The sequence below is a fragment of the Triplophysa dalaica genome, chromosome 1 (assembly GCF_015846415.1).
Source record: "Triplophysa dalaica isolate WHDGS20190420 chromosome 1, ASM1584641v1, whole genome shotgun sequence".
NCBI classification, from domain to species: Eukaryota; Metazoa; Chordata; class Actinopteri; order Cypriniformes; family Nemacheilidae; genus Triplophysa; species Triplophysa dalaica.
Genome location: NC_079542.1, coordinates 5,533,504 through 5,548,255, shown reverse-complemented (window position 1 = coordinate 5,548,255; position 14,752 = coordinate 5,533,504). Strand labels below are relative to the sequence as shown.

General features: G+C 38.1%; 1 protein-coding gene across 1 annotated transcript in view; it reads right to left on the bottom strand.

Annotated features, from left to right (window-relative positions):
- ap1g1 (adaptor related protein complex 1 subunit gamma 1) overlaps nucleotides 1–14,532 on the bottom strand; it is a 31,717-nt gene extending 17,185 nt beyond the window's left edge. The window contains 1 exon segment of the mRNA XM_056747363.1: nucleotides 14,378–14,532. The gene's annotated coding sequence lies outside the window, so the exon portion shown is untranslated.
- Nucleotides 14,533–14,752: the final 220 nt, after the last annotated feature.

The following is a 14,752-nucleotide window of genomic DNA, read 5'->3' as shown; positions in this document are numbered from 1 at the left end:
GACATGCACATTTTCTGTTGGTTCAAACGAGGTCAGAGGAATTTGGTCAGGTGTATTCAGAGTTGAATCAGTCTCAGCAATAATCAATAACACTTCTCTGACTCTTTTAAATAAGCAGAACTAGGCATGGGCCGAATTACAGTTTCAAGGTATACTGAGGTTTGAAAAAGTCAAGGTTTCAAAACCACCAAAAAATTCTGTGAAACCGTTTCTAAGGTATGAGTTGTGTTTACACAAAAATACACAATTAAGTCATGCAATGCAATGTTTGATGTTTAGGCCTAATACGTGGGCTATGACAAAAATATATATTTTTTGAAAGCGTATATTTTTAAGGCTTTATTTTTTCCATGTCATATGTGTTCTATGAATGCTGGTTAAAAATAAAATGTATTTGTGTCCAGTTGAAAAGTACACATTTTAATGTTGTATTTATAACATCGTAGAACCGTGACACTTTTGCTTAAGGTTATCATACCGTAAAAATTTCATACCGCCCCATGCCTAAGCAGAACCTAATCTGCCATTAAACGCATAGACGGGCACATTTGAAGACTATTTGAGAACATTGACACATATTTATATTTGGTACAAAATAAATTCAAACTATTCTGTGAAATTCTGCAGATTTTTCACAAATTTTAGGGTGGAATTAAAAAAAGTCCTGTTATGTTCCGTTTTACGTATGATCCTGCTTATGAGAGAAAACCACTTGGAAGAAAAACTTTATGAGAAAACCTATGAGAGGGCAGATTTACACACAACAGGATGACAAAGTATTTATGGCTCTTAAAAAAATTATTTGGCGCCTGCCTTTTCCCCCATGGCAGCCAATGGCTCCCTAACTGATTTTTTTGTCTGGAGCCCTGCAGAGTGTTCCCTTGATCTATCTTCTTGCAGAGCTATAAAAATCCCGAAGCGATTGCTAAACTTCTCATTACCCACACGCATGTGAAACAATCTTTTCCATGGAAACAACGAGTATGTAAAAATGTAGACCTCCAAATATACATAATCACCGCCACTGCCCAATGTCATTCATGCAGGTGGATTCACCTATGAAATTCCATTCCTTCAACAGAAGACAGCACTAGGGTTTCATTCCACTGGAAGCTGATTAAAAATTAAAGGTGGGCACACAAAGTGGTAAGATTACACGGCTGCTTATTTACGCTCAGCGGGATGGGCTTATGTCTACAACATTCGACAAGAACCCAACACTAATACAGACATGCATATGGATCAATACTAGGATGTGCTACTACAAAAACACAGTGCACTCTTTTTGGTTTTAAGGAATATTTACAGTCTATGGCTCGACATTAACGCTTGTCCGGGACAAGTGAATGTTTTGTATGGGCAAGTGAGAGAGAATTTTACTGCCCGACAAGACAATTAACTTGAAAAGAAAAAAACAACAGTGCAACGTACATGTAGAATAATAAGAATATGTGCATTACACCAAGCTGTGTGCATGTGTGAAGTGAATTTGTCGTGGTTGTGCTTGTTTGTGTTACAATAATCAATGGCGCACCACATTGAGTCCGTGTACATTAACTATGTACAGACGCGGAGTCCTGTTATTTAAATGTCATCTGGCTGTTCTGCATGTCTGAGTGAATTATGTGCACAGTTTAACATACAACACGATTGGTCGAGGATTTATCTGCACTTGCATATTTTTTTTAATGACGACATCACACTATTTATACTCTTGCTCCTACTGTTTGGCCTATGCCAGAGCCATTGATAGAGAGATGGAAGTCCAAAATGCTTGAGTGTCACGTGATTCATGGAGCCTTCAGATAGTTCAAGGAAGTTCAGTTTTCTCTTTAAATGTTTTATTTCTTTAATTTTTTTATTCATTAAATGGCTTTCGTCTTTATATTGGTTAGAAGTTTACCTCAGTTGGTCTGTTTAGTCACAGCTCCGTGTGTTACTAGCAAGTTCCACAAACTATTGAAACTGTGCAAAAAACTGTTCCATTGGAGTCAACGTAGAAGACGAGACTCTCTCTATCAATGGATCTGGCCTGTGCTACCAAACTGTAAACCTCTTTAGCACCAGCGCTATGTGCAAAATAAGTTAACTTACAGCCTTAATACTAATAATAATTACAGCTTGTCTTTGTTTTATAGCGGTCACAGAGAGTAGGCCTATTATCAATTCAGGCGGCCAAAGCTGAGACTAGTTAAAATGCTTAGAAGCAAACTTGACCAATCTAAATCCAAGACAATTATATTGAGAATTCAAATGAAATATAATTTTTATCTTTGGACAAGTAATGTTTGTACTTGGACAAGTGAATGACAAATGTACTAGTCCGAAGGACAACCAGATGACAATGCTTAATGTCAAGCCCTGTACTCATGCAATTTGTTGAGCAACATCCTTTTCTTGTCAAAGCTGCTTGACATCTGTCTACAAAAATTTAAAAAACTACTATATAAGAAATCCAACAGAATACAGTATCCAGATAGCTTGCATATAAAGAGCGCACAGAGAAGAGAAAGGAAATGGAAGACAGATTCACACCAGCCACACAAGCAGCACCTATCTGCAACTCAGAAACGCTGAGATTGAGTTTGATATTAGCAGTGAAGGAGTGAAACGGGATGGCTAATAAAGAAAGAAGGCTCATTTATCAAATACCTCTCTGGATTATGCTAGAAATGTGCAATTGGAGTCACAGGGAGAAGAAAGCTTTGTGAAAGACAGAGCCTTTATAGAAATAGTCATTCAACTGTCAATTTTGCCCACCTCCAAGGAGAGCTCCAGAAAAATGATAAATCTGACTTGAGCAAGTGTTATGAAACACTGGGTGAACGGACCAAAATATATGTTTGAGTCAGAAGTCAATAAATAACCTGTATATACAAAAAATAAATAACTCCAATCACAAAACCTCTTAATACTAATATCTAAAATACTGATGAATCAGACCTAGTGGTACTCAAAGTCTACTGTATTTAAGTGGCTGGCCCTACATTATGGAATACACTAGGGGTGTGCGATTTGGGGAAAATATTCATTGTGATTTTTTGGACAGACATTGTGATTGCAATTTGATTTGCGATTTAATGTTTCTAAATCAAGCTTCAACTCAATATTGTCAATAGTGTGAAGCACAATATGGTTATAGTTACCCTGCTAAAAGCAAATCAAAACCATTAGAAATATTGTTATTGTTGCCATTACAAAAAAAAATTCTGCAGTTTTGGGTATTATTGATATTGGAATAAATGATGTTCTGTAGATTGCCAACTGGCAGATTACACCACACAAATTGAATCCAAATCCGTCAAGTTTAAAGACACACAACGTTTGCGTTCACTTTCTATGTCCGTCTCCGTCTTGTAAACATTTGTCTTGGGAATATGCTGTACGCGGACTGGATGTGCCGACAACCGCTGACACTCCTGATGACGAAAATAGAGGGGAATAAGGAAGACGCCCCAACATCGTGATGCTGTTAGCCATCAGCGATAGACGATGTCAAATTAAATTAAAACAAATACAACCATTATAACCCTAAAATCCATAAAATGTTCTATTGTATAAGTGAATTATTAAAATGGTAAATGGGTAACACGGTTTGATTTATACATCTTTAAGTAGGCCTATTTGGGATTTTAAAAACGAGTTGAAAATTTGCTTTTCATGTTTCATTTTATCCGAGTGAAATAAGTAAGGCAGTTAGATAGAATTTACATTTGTTTGAAATCAAGGGCCAGGCGCGAGTTGACCCAGGGTGCGCGCGTGCGTCAAGCCTCGTCCATATTGCCAGATGCACTTGTGGAAACAGTGCGGAGACGCATCGCACGGAGCAGAGAGACGAGAGTATGACTGGCTGTTTATGCCCGTCAAGATTAAAAACGGCTCGTCCACGAGATGCACCGCACGGGGCGGAGACACACCCCAAAGACACGTGTTTGCGCCATATGACCCCCTTTAATAAAGTAAATAATATAATTCAATACAGTGTTTTTTAGGGGTGCTCTGATCAGGGTTTTTGGAGCCGATCACCGATCCTTGATCACTGAAAGCTGTATCGGCCGATTCCGATACCGATCACCAATTACAGGAGCTATTTGAAGCTTTCTCAGTACCAGAAGAGAAAGTCTCATGAATTAACAAATGAATATTAGTAAGTAACATATTTGGTAACACTTTCCTTGAAGCCTGTATGTATAATGCATTATAAAGAGTTATTTAAGGTTAAAATGCATTATTATTATTATTCACAATGTGTGTTGTAATGCATTATATGTAGTTGTAAAGAATTTAAAATGTGTTGTGTAACAATGAATTGCTTAATGTTATAATGTATTACTTATAATAACAATTATCTACAAGACATTACAATGCATTAAAATGTGCATTACAATGCTTTAAAACTAACTTTATAATGCATTAAACATACATGGTTCAAGGAAAGTGTTACCACATATTTTCATAAAACATAGAAGCCTGTGACACGAGTCCCAGAAAGCCCTTTTCGGTTGACGCGATCTCTGCAGCTGAGTGGTGCTCGAGCTGCTGAACTGCCCGCTCACTCTGCGCGAGGCTAACTTAGAAAACTTACGCACTCCTTTACGTGACTAACCCTCAAATGCCTAAAGAGTTTGCTGGTGTAAAAATGTTTTGGGCTCTTCCTACATCGTGGAATTCGCATATTTCACACGTTTCAGATTGATAATGCATTGTCTATTTCAGACACCTTGTAGAATTTCCAGACCGGTGAAGCCATTTTCATAGCGCGTAAAATAAATGTCTCGCCAATTTTGCGTTATCTGATCGGCTTTTCTGGATCGGCCTTTTAGAGACCGGCAATCATACTTCCCAAAGTGATTATCAGCCGATTATGATCTGCGACCGATCAATCGGAGCACCTTTAGTGTTTCTAATCTGGATGTTTACCAGACTTTTATTTTGATGGGTCGTCAAAAAGAGTGTGTGGTTGATCAAACCTATTCTCTAGCAGTGAAATGCTTATGAAGTAAACTCTCAGATCTAATCTGGAGATGGAGTTCATGTGTCCTCTTACAGTGAGACGCAGAGAAATGCAGGAGCATCACACGTTTGTAGTAATGCATTAAACAACTCATTCACAGTCATGCAAAACGAGCAGGGGAAACGTTTAAAGAGCTGGAAAGCACCTCCGCTTTTATTTCCGTTTCAACATTGAGGAAATCACAAGGCTCTAAATATGAACTCAGTGCAGCAGGAGAACAAATTTTAAACACAAAAACGGCGATGCACCATATATATACACCACACACCAACAAGCATCGAGGGAAACACATTTCAAACAAACTCCATGTCGGACATTTATTGCGCAATTTTCTCAATCAGGCTTGTAACATGGCAAACTTCATCCTTTGGACCATTTAAAGTTGCCTATTTTGGAGCATGGCAAACCACTCACTTTTATAACATTGAAGAGAAGAGCCAGGATATAAAAAAAAAGTAAAAATACCTTTCGTGTTGAATGAATGTACACCCGATTGGAACAACATTACAAAATGACAAAGTCTTTCAATGTTAGCTAATCTATATCTTAATTATATGAATGTGATACATTGTATATATATGACCGTTAGGGGTGTGACGATGAGACAATTATCCCACAAGACGAGACGGAGTTCACAAGGAGTTTAACTCATTCGCCGCCACTCTCTTTAAAGAAATTTGCCAGCCTAGGCCAGCGTATTTTAACATTTTCACCCAACTTTAATGGCTCACAGTAAATTTTCTGTAAAGAATATATGGACAAACAATATGTCAAATGAAAGAACAGAGTCTCAGCTTTCAAACAAAAGAAAATGTATCCTTCATTTGTTCGTTTTTTTATCACTCCGTAGATGTGGGTAGGTTTCTTCAAAAATTTATCACTTTGATTAAACAGCTGAGATAATTAACGTTTTTTGTCAAAGATTCCGCCCAGATTCCACTCAAAACAATCATTAAAAAACGCTAAAACCTATACGTTCTAGATTCTGGGATTCTGTTATTTTTCCCAAAGGTGTGTAATAGCGCCACCTGCTGTAAAACAGTACTAACACTGATTGACGTAAAAATTCATCTTTGACAGGGAACCGTTTTTTTTAAAAATGACGAGATAACTCGTCAATGGCGGTTATAAGAACTCCTCAATGATGAAATATATAGGGGAAAACATATTTTATTCACCTCAAGCACTAAATTACTAAAAATCTAGGCATTATATTATAAAATAAAAGGTAAATGGCGAAATAGAAGCTGCTGCTGATGCCTGTCATTTTCAATCCCTGAATGATGTCCGAATAGCCAAAGTTTGCTTGATGGATGCGTGATATCTAGTAGTGGTCGACCGATATGCGTTTTTCAGGGCCGATACCGATTAGTTCCATGTGAATTAGGCCGATAACCGATATTTTTACCGATATATATATATATACACATATATATATGGTGTAAAACGTAAATTTATATAAATATTAAGAACACAGGCTCTGAAACATTTTTTAATTCTGACTGAAAAATCTTAATCATAACACTTATATTAATAATAACAAAAGAAAGAAGGGAGCACCCAGCAGAAATCTGTGAGCATTTTGTAAACCACAAGCAACAAATAATTGAAGTAGGTCCCTAAAGTTTTAAATGATTATAGAATTTGTAACAATTAGTAGTCTCAATTCAGCAACACCAGGTTGTGGTGCAGGAAGCAGAGCTGCAGATCAACATTGCTTTATTTATTGCACCTCACTGTATTCTGCCTCTTTCTGTTTTGTTTGTCTTTTCTAATTTAAAGCTGCTTGGAAAGAAAAATGCATTGTAAAAACCACTAAATAAAAAAATTTGAATTGAATGGAATAAATGATATTTATTAATGGAAAAAAATATGTTCTGATGACTTAAACATTGCATAAATACTAGAACTATTCAATTAATCATTTTGCTCATCATTGGATTAACTAGTACAATTTGAATTTATATAATAAGTGTAAATAATTGAATTGCCTTCATAGCTTTATTGTGTATGTTTATGAAAAGACCGCAAATGTTTTCATGAAGCTATTAACATTAAAAGCATATTTTAGGTACACTTAGTTAGTAAATTAGCCTATTCCTTGAGTGTATTGTCAGCAAGATGGGCATTTAATAACACCCATGTGTGTCACTGAACATTTATGTGTATAAATACCTTGCGAAAAATAACTCGATCTAACATTTGTCGCGAGCAGCATGAGATGCAGAGTATGTGTGTGCGTGCGCGAGCATGAGAGCGCTCTGACTGAAGATCGACGATTTAAGTTCTTTATGCTTTAAAATGGCTTGTATTTTTGAAATGGCGTAACTTAAACTGACGTGCAAAACTCCAGCTCGATCAATTACAAGAAACGCGTGTGCAGTGTGCTGCTCGCTTGCAGAGCAAAATCATTGTTATGGAAGTGAATTAGAACCTACATTATAATAATTTGTAAATCCTGCGGAACCTTCAGGAAACCCACAAAGTTGATCCGAAATTCAGGCACTAATTATATTGAAGTGTTTTGCACCTTCAGTGTAGTGGATTGTGATTTATTCCAACGTCTGATGCTGCCTTACCTCAGAGAGCATGAACCCGAAGCAGTGCTTTCGGTGCGAGAGTGAAAATAACTTTCTGTTCCGCAGCCTCCCCCGTTGATTGGCCGGACTCGTGACTTAGTCTCAACAAATCAGAGGGGGCAGTGGGCGGGCATTACTCTACGCAACAAACTAGAGTGACGTGTTCCGACTGCTCTCACTAAACCCTTGGCTGCATCAGAGCCAAATAGCGCATTTCAAAATGAAATGACTTTATCGGCAAAACGAATTGAAAATGACAGATATCGATTATCGGCTAAATCCTTAATATCAACGTCGACAATCAGTCGACCACTAATATCTAGGGCCATATGATCTCTGTGATGTATTTGTAATCTTTGTTCGTTTTGCGTGTTTATGAGTGAAAGAGTGGCAGGGTTGCGCTTGTGGAGCTTTCAGCGACCGCGATTCACAATGAGGAAGCTTCCGTCAAACACCCCTTTGCGGCAACAGGTCCTTTACACTGTTTTTAATAATTTGGCCACAGTGTAGATTTACAGTAAAACTATAAAGAAAATTGTACCTGCTTAGAAAAAAGTACTTCAATTTATTAAGATCTAAACCAGAAAGGAAAAAAGAAATACGGTCTACTAGCCTAGTAACCATAGTGATGCATAGTAAATATGTTGAATTACATTATGATATGCTCCTATGCACATGCAAAGGAACACACACAAACGTTTTGTTATGTGGCATTTAGTTTGCTCAGAAGCATATGTAAACTGCAGTTCTAAAGCTCAGCTGTAATAAAGAAAACATCTCTTCACGTCATGCGTTTTTGCATCAAATTATAGAGCGTAGTATCGATAAAAGTATTGATAAGTACCGGTATCGATAGGCAGTGTTGCTTACAGAATCCGATAAAATCTTAACGTTACCCATCCCCACCTATGAATGTACTTAAAATAACGTAAAGTGAACTTGCAATTGCTATACTCTACTTGTGGTACAGTCCGCTATGAACCGCCGTAAACACTAGTGCTTAATGTGCAAGGTGCTGCAGAGTGATGCGAGTCAAGGTGGAAACCCATCCGTTTAGCGCGTGTTTACATAGAGAAACGGAGGGAAAGTAGCACAGCCGGATGGTAAAGCATGTTGTCTATAATGACAGATGTTCTGTAATTCATACTTTGTGCAGTTATTAGCGTGTTCTGTGCAGTAATGAAAACAGGTCGCACCACATGAAAAAATGTTCACTCGCACATATACTGCCAAATATATTTTGAGGTTGCACAGGTTAAATTTAGGGAACATGTGCGACTAAAATGGTTGCAATTTCGAGTCCAGAACTCCATCATCCCATTTGTGTGAGGATATAGAGTTCTCGCGAGAGGAGATCTCGTCACACCTCTAGTGAACATACTAAAATACGAGAGGACAAAGAAGGTGACTCATGCTGCAGACTGAGGACAGGGCATTCCTCAGATCAACATTACAGTACTTCCACCCCGCACAGGGATTAGCTCCTAAAAAGTTCTTCTCTTTTCAGAGAACAGGTGAAGAATGTGCAGGCACCCAGAAATTAAAGGTAAGGCATAAATACAACTAATAAATGCTACTATAAAGACAAAGCTCTACAAGAGGTTTACTGCACAAAGATGATGATGTTTTAGTTACAACAGGGATGCATCATGCACAGCACAGAGATGCAAAACAAAGTTAATTTTCCACCCTTTTCTCCATGCAGAGAGGAGATGCCTTTGGCTCACCATCACAGAGGAACACGGCACATTTAATCTGTTAGCTTGCAGCACATAATTAAGATGCTCAAACAAGAGAGGAACTACAGTAATTACTGCTGAGAAAAGACATTCTAAGCTTCTCTCTGCAAAACAACACAAGCAGGGATATAGAGAGCTCGGCTTCATGAATCGTTAAGTGTACACATAAGCAATGAAAGACTAACATAGAATGTCATTACCAAGTTATGCATTAACATGAAAAAAGCCATAAAGGGATCGTTCACCCAAAGATAAACATTCTGTCATCATTTACTCACCCTCATGTAATTTCATACCGGCATAAATAACCTTGCTCCAATGAACACAGAGAAAGATATTTGGAAGTATGTTAGTTATGTTTAGTTCCGGGACGTGCAGTGCAATGTGCAGTTCAATGTGTAGTGGACTATTTTTTCATAAATTCTTCGAAATATCTGATTTATGTGTTCAACAGAACAAAAAATATGGTAGTGGATGATGGCCAAATACTCAATATTGCTTACATTCTTCCAAATATCTTTCTCGGAGTTCAAAGGAACAAGGAAATGTATACAGGTTTTAAACAATCTGAGGGCAGATGACGACAGATTTTTCATTTTTGGATGACCTTTCCCTTCAAGGAACAAAATAAATGTTAAATGTTCACAGGTGCATAGACTGAAATTTATCTTTTGACATTTTTAAACAAGCACTTGAGTATAATAACAGAAAATACACACTTATAACACTAAATCAATTGACCTTGCATCACCTAACTAGCATATCAGTAGTGAGTGCTTTTAATTTCAATAGGCTCCACCAATATGTAACTATGTTAGTATAGTGTCAGATCCCTTCACACAATTCAGCATGTGCACCCGTTTATGCTGATTGAGGTCTTCTGCCAGTTTGATGAAAGCCAAGTGTTCTTCCTTTAAGGAAGGGATGCTTAATTTCTAAGTGCCTCTTTAGCTTACTTGGCAGGCACTTTATTAGCTGTAGCAAACTCTATACAGATGACACAAGGGCAAAGGGAAATTAACAGCCCCAGCTAATTTTGGGCGATGTCTGCCAAACTTTCATCGCACAAGTCCAGAGTCAGACAATGGGATGGACTGCAACATCGTTGTCTTCTTTAAACAAGCTGTGGCATAATAAAGTGAGGTCCACCCAAGTATGAGCTGAGCAGATATAAAATCAAACGCGTGTCATATGTGCACCGTGAGTTTTACACCCCTTTAGCCTTGTTCATATTTGTTTACAACGTAATTTGCACCCTCAGCATAGAGCAGCGGGAGTTGGTTTTGGAATCACGATGGCTGCTCAACATCATGATGTCCGTCAATCATCGTTGATAAACGAAGGCGTCTTGTATCGGCCCAAGTCTAGCCCAAGCCTATTGTTATTGAAAGCCTCTACATTTCTTGTTTTTAGTGGTCTAGGGTAGGGATCGCCCAATTATCGAACTTGTCCATTATCATCGTCGAAATTAAGCATTTTTTCAATTATTTTAAAACACGATTTGCCGAAAAAGTAATTTAATTTTGAAATGCGCTATTTGGCTCTGATCCGTGTAAGGATTTAGTGAGAGCCGTTTGAACACGGCCCTCTAGCTTTTTTCCTAGAGTAATGCCCGCCCATCAGATTTTTGGGAGTCACAAGTCCGGCCAATCAACGCGGGAGGCTGAAGGCACTGGAAGGATTGGATTTACTCGCACTGAAAGCATATGCTAGTTTGAGCTGCTACAGGGATCTCTCCACGTGCATATAGAGGTGGCATTTTTTTTATTACAGTGGTGGTGCTGAGATTGTGAATATATTGAAATAAATGAGGATAAATATCTGTTTGTTTCTAAGGGAGTACGTTTACTGTAGTATCTCGTCACGTCAGTGAAACAAGACACCAACAACGTAAAACACTGAAATAAACATCTGTCAATAATGCTAAGCTAAAGAATATAAAATTTAAATACTGAATCTAATAAAGTTTGTTGCATTGCCAAGATGTAATACTGATTCAAAAATCGACAGTTATCCTCAAATTTAGCTGATGTTGCAGAGATGCCATAACACTAAGCATTTTTATCAAACAAGCTGAACATTAAAAAAAACTGTTCATTAAATGAAAGAAAAAGCTAATCCAAACAGCAGATTAAAGAAATACATATAATAGCCATCATAGGAGTAGCAAGCAAATTCAAATTCTCACAGCAGACCCGTTCCTAACTAGTTTGCATAGCTTCCCGATGCTTTTGTTTGCAGCTCGTATATCACAAACACCAAATATGGTTCAGAAGCAGAGGGAAGATGAAAGATACACTTAGATATAATGTTGGGTTAGTTCAAAAAAGGGAGCTTGAGTTCCCATTACATCTCTTTCCACCGAGCTACTCTTCCCATTTTCAAAACAGAAACGATGTGAATTCCAAAAAAAAAGATTTTCCTCATCAAACAAGCTGCTGTATAATGGAGAGGCTCAGAGATGTTGTATTTTTGTGACTAACCTGGAAGTAACTGGTTCCCTCGACCGAAAGCCTATGCACTTCTCCAATAGACTTTTGGAAGATCGCAAAATATAAGCTCTGTGATTAACAAAGGTTTATGATGTTTAAACGTTTTGTCTATGAAGATAATATTTACAATTAACAAAAACAATTTTTACCTTTGAAGCCGAAATACAATCGTATTCGGCAAAAGTTAACACGATGCTATTAACAGACACTTATGGTCGCTCAATATCAACATCACCACTACCAAGCCTCCAACAACTCTTTCAAACTTTATTTAAACTGTGTTCCCTGGCAAGTAATTCCTCCACCAATTTAAAAAAAAAAAAAATACTTTGGAGCGATGGAACCGGAAGTCCTAAATGCTAACTCGCTTTCAGGTTTGCATACAAAAACATGTCATCTCTGAGCCTCTCCATTATGGTGAATCATGGCTGTGTGTCACCCTATATTCTACAGTAGATCAACAACCTCATCGTGACCGCTAGTGATTCAGCATTAATAACTGTGACCTCAGTAATGCCAAAGTAAAATGTATGAGGCACTTGCTTTTACAAGCATTAAAAAAAACCATGGTCATCATAACTCCCATCCATGACTTCTGACACCAAGTCAATAAATTATTGAAGATGTTATGATCAACCTTGATATAACAGTACATAACAGTACAATTTACAGTTCAATTCAGTGCTACTACAACAGGAGGATTAAGGTGACCCTGGGGGGGGGGGGGGGGAGTTCTACACATCAAGAGCAGCTAGGGCTTTGTCAAAATGACCTTGAATAAAGTATTCATGACCTTATGTCTAACTTCCAGGATAAAAAGAGCATTGTTTCACTTTGCAGCCATGGGTGGGTCTCCTGCCAAAATCATCGATATAACCGCAAAATTGGAAAGACAGGTAATGTAAGAATTCTATTGGACTGGGGAATATATTATTCTTATAACTGACAACTGAAGAGAAGAGTTTGCCGATACAGTCAACTTCATCACATGAAAAACTCCCTACAGCACATAAAAAGATTATATAGTACAGTAGCAGGTATAACCATTTTTAAGCATATGTCCTAATCAGGGAAAGAAACATCGCACATGTTACTAGGTCTGTATCCTAATCATACCACGATTACAATAGAAATATTTATTATCAACTTCCTTTAAAATATTATTTCTCCTAATACGTTTGTAATCCCAAGAGTAAATACAAGCATACAAAGCAAAATATTATTATATCCCCATATCTATTCTACACTCAGCTGGGTTTACCTTACACCTGCCTCCAGAGTCAGCCTTGGTCACAAGGAAGCTGCTCTTAGCAACCAATGAAATAGCACAGAAATGACACAACCCCCACAAGGAGATGACAAGGAAACCATGTTTCATTGAGAAGTGGTGGAGACACATTGATCAGTTAAGGAGAGAGATAAATGATGTTCATATTTTTCCCAAACAACTTGTCAGTTCCTCAAATATATAATCAAGTCAGCTCAGTTACAAGACACTTTGATTTTGTTTGTTTGTAAAGTGGGAATTTATCCACAAAACATATAAACTAAAACTAGACTTATGAAGAGAGAATGCAAATATGCTCCAGGAGCCATGCAAACTGCAGCAGGGGTTGGGAGTCCTGACTTGGTACATGCTAACACACTGTCACTTCCTTTATTTCTGTAACCTTACTCCATGATCACTAGGTTAAGATACCAACACCATTCACATTCACATTACAAATCAGATCACTGAAAAGACATAATGAATAGACGATGTTGGAGACATAAACTTGAAAGGAGCTCAAAAGTCAGGTGACTAAACCAGCCTCAAAACACAGCAAGTGACACATCGTTCACCTTACATTCTTGACTCCTAACTACCACCTAATATTTATCTATTTAACACTCCGAATGATTTATTTTCAACATTGAAAGATGCATCTACAATGATTTTTTTAATAGTCTGGCCCCAACCCTTGCGCTACAACCCGATATCGCTGTTAGGCTAACGTTAAAGAAGAAACAGTGATGTAAAGCTAACGTTACATCGGCCTTTGATAAAATGAAAACATTTTAGCACTTTTAACTGGTTACTAAGCACTTTCACTTACTTAAATTACCTCGATTCGAACCAGAAATGACGGCGAATGTAGTGCTGCGTGTATCCGTTGCTAATGACTGAAATCCAGTCAGGCCTCAAACGGAGCGTCGATCTGACGGAGGATTAAATGAGAACACATAAACCGCTCACAGCGTACGGCACACTAGCCGATACGTTCAGAAATGAGGCTATAACTAGTATTTCACAGCGGAGACACCCGGTAGCTTCATTTCGCCCGTGGAAGTACAATGCGAGGAAGAGTTTGACGCGCTACACAGCGAGCGGCGTCCGTTAGCGCTCGAGCTTGTGACAGCGTCCCGGTGCATGCGCGAGCTGTTTCAGCCAGTGAGGTCCACTTCCTATGAAGCCTAAAGTCAACCTCACAAAACACGGCAACTTGACAGCTCCAACCCCACTACTGGCGAATAAAGTATTTATGTTTATGGTTACATTAAAGTCTCACTCACCAGCCGTTATGATACCAGAAAACAAGTGCAATCTTCTCAATCGAGGGAAGGAGGAACGGAGCAGACATTCAAAATGGCGGCGGTACTAGCCTGAGCACTTCTACCGCAGGCGGAAGGTTACACTATATACTGACGCTCACAACTTCAAGGTGTAAAAAATGCGGATGTGAGAGTGTTTTATTCGATTTTCAGAAGATTCACAACTTCTGCAGTCATTTATTTCGCAAAAAGTCAGCATAATAAAACACAAAACTTAAAGTAAAAAGGACCACTTTTAAATAGAGAACGAGCGAGTACATGCAGTAACAACACAAATACAATTTGCTCTCAAAGCTGGGTCCTGAAAGTTACCTTTAAAATTCCTTTCAACATGAG